This window comes from Triticum dicoccoides, chromosome 6A (assembly GCF_002162155.2).
Source record: "Triticum dicoccoides isolate Atlit2015 ecotype Zavitan chromosome 6A, WEW_v2.0, whole genome shotgun sequence".
Classification (NCBI taxonomy): domain Eukaryota; kingdom Viridiplantae; phylum Streptophyta; class Magnoliopsida; order Poales; family Poaceae; genus Triticum; species Triticum dicoccoides.
The window spans coordinates 31,962,550-31,965,657 of NC_041390.1; the positions used below are offsets into that span (position 1 = coordinate 31,962,550).

Consider the following 3,108-nt stretch of genomic DNA (forward strand, 5'->3'; position numbering starts at 1 on the left):
CCCCCGACTGTATTTTGGGGGTCATCTCGAACGAGATTCCTGTTTTCTCTGCTTAGTTAATAAAGCGGCAGATGGTAACCCTCAAAAAAAAAGTCCCGTTGGCGCATCTACGTGTCCGCATCGCAGACCAATTCAGATATAAAAAACCTTTACCATATGACACCTGCGGTAAGCAATGCAAATAATAATAATAAAAATATAGAAAACCTGCTAATCCTAGATCCCATCTCTTTCCACTCGATCCCCTCCTCCCACACATTCCGGTCCTGCAGGCGGCAGCCGCCATCCCCTCCGACACCCAACCCGCCCTGCTCCTCCGCGCCCTTGCAGCCGCCACCACCTCCGCCGCCCGCCTGGACTCGAAGGACCGCGTTATTATGTCTTATTGCGTTTTCTGCGGAATCATCTCAAGGGAGACGGAGATGGAGGCGAAAGAGTCCTTTTCCTTCTGCAACCGGGGCAGAAAAGAGATTGATTTCGGTTTGTTTTCCAAGCGCACAGCAATTTTTACTAATCTGTGTGCCGAGAAGTTGTAACCGGGATTTCCTTCTCCCTCTCCTCTAATAATCTCCTCCCTTTTGGAGGGGAGACGGCGATTAATCCGCCGGCCTGAATAAACAGAGGAGTGGGAGGAGTCGCCCATCAAAGAAGCAACATCAATCACATCTCTGAAAGGCCAGTTCTTTTACTTTAGCGGATCAGCCATGAAGAACAAGAAGGGTCGCCGCGGCCGCAATGTAAGTTCTTTCTCTGTCCTTCACTTCGATTCATCCTCCAGGGCTGATTTACTGTTTTCTTGTTTTTTTTTTCTGCTAAATCCAATGCAGAAAGCAACTTGCAACGAAGACGCTGCTTGCAAAGCAAACGGAGACAGGCTTAGCAGGCTGCCCAATGATCTTCTTCTCAATATCCTGGAGAGGGTGGAGACGTTTGACGCCCTCAGAGCCTGCATCCTCTCGAAGCGAATGCTGAAGCTCCCCGCCATGTTCTCACAGATTGTTATCGATGTTGGTTCGCTCGTCCCTGATCCCGATAGCTCCCATGAATTTGGCATCCGTGATGTGGCTCGGGTCAATGGCGCTGTTGCTAAGGTAACGGATAACATCTTGTGGATGAGGAGCCCAGGAATCACCATCCGCAAGCTTAATGTCAGAATGGTCTTGAGGCATTATGACGTTCTCTCTGTTGGCAAATCTTTTGCCCACGCCATGGCAACCCAGAAGGTCCAGAAAGCTGAAATTGAGTTCATGACGGAGAAGGCTTGCGCGGATTGCACACCTGCCGATCTCGTCGACTTTGCCAAATGCTTCAATACTATCCTTGCTGATTGTCTGGATGCATTCGCTGGCCTTACGCGCCTATGGCTGCAAAATATGCGATTTGGTGAAGGTGACATCCCCAACGTCCTGACCACTTGCAAGCGGTTGCAATCTTTGCGATTGTCCTACTGTGACTCAGGGATCCGTTCTGTGCTGTGTTTAGAACATGCTCAACTCATTGACCTCGAGATCGACTACGGGAAGTTTGAGAAAGTTGTGCTCAACTGGCTACCGAAACTCCAACAAGTGACCTATAATAACTGGTGCTCTTACGACGATGAGCCCCTGTCTTTTGGTTTCGTCCCACAGCTTTCAAAGCTAAGCCTCGCGAAAATTGCTGTCCGTTCAGACAGGTGTCTAGAGTTGAGCCAGCTCCTTGCTAATTTCCCCTCCATAAGTGAACTGCATCTGAATTTTCGAAGTGAAAAGGTACTCAATTGCATCTGCCTTATTTCAACACTATATATGATTGTTGTCTTCTCTGCCATCCTAGAATGTAAACTATTTGCAGGTTGTACTCAATTCTTAGTATGCTTCTTCTTTCCCAGGCTATGATATGGTTATATGTGACAGTAATGACTTTAGTGATTTTTCTCTACTACCCTAGAACGTTGTTTTTGTGTGCAGCTTGCACTCTATTCTTGATATGCTTCTTCTTTCCCAGATTTGGGTTCTACCAGAATGTCCGAAACTGCTCACGCCTGTTCTTGGCAAACTGCGGCTTGTGAATCTGGAAAACCTTCCTGAAGGATGTGATATTGCTTGGACAATGTTCATTCTTGAAGCCGCACCCGTCCTGAAGGAGCTATGCATCACAGTATGGGATCATTGGTGCATCATGGTGACAGACAAGGAGCACCGGAAGGCGAGTGGTTACTTACAACGGAAACGTAGAGTGGAAGCCATCTGTTTCCAGTTTCAAGCATAAGAATCTTGCCAAGCTCACCATCTATGGCTTCCAAGCCGATGATAACTTCATTCGATACGTCAGGCGTGTCATGGTAGCTGCGGTGAACATGGAGGAGATATCTCTTCATGACAGGATGGTGTGGAAGTGCTGTAGTGACTCGGATCCCAAGACAAGGTATCCACGGACTGATGAGGAGTGGCAACATGTTATAGAGGAACTGGGAATGGATCTTCATGCCGTGGTTCACTTCCGGTCCTAATTGAAAAATGAGTGACATTGGATTACAGTGATCTATTGTTTTATGTGAATCATATGGCATCACCATGATGGAAGGAGCTACTGAACTGCGTACCGCTGTTACACTTTTGTCTCCCCGTAAATTCAAAGCAGCACTGTTGCCCAGTTTCAGCAGGAGGAGAGACTGGCAAAGGTGTGGAATTGCTGGTGTCCTATCCTCTGCATTTTTTTCTTTAAGGTGATGCCCTACTTACTCTATGTAGTTGAAAGGAGTTGCTGAACTCTGTAATTCGGTGTTACCGTTGTTGCACTTTTGTTTACCCTTTGATTCAGTGTCCTCAGCATTCTGTTTTCTGATGCTTCCTTTAACGTGCAAGATTGCAATGTTGCTCGTTGCATGACTTCAGTGGTCCTGCATTTAGTACTGTATATGCCTGGATTGATTGCAATGTGGCTCGTTGCATGACTTCAGTGGTCCTGCATTTAGTACTGTATATGCCTGGATTTAATCTATCGCTGAAACCTTGCAACAATTACAGTAATAAGATACGGAGTATATCAATAAGTGTGCATGTAGAATTCAATTGTATAGAAACTACTCCATTAAACACTTGTAGCCATCGATGACTGGCTCGCAAGCTG

The 3,108-nt window shown here is 46.7% G+C and overlaps 1 pseudogene; it reads left to right on the forward strand.

Moving 5' to 3' along the window:
- The first annotated feature begins 517 nt into the window (after positions 1-517).
- Positions 518-2,813, forward strand: LOC119318791 (annotated as a pseudogene).
- Positions 2,814-3,108: the final 295 nt, after the last annotated feature.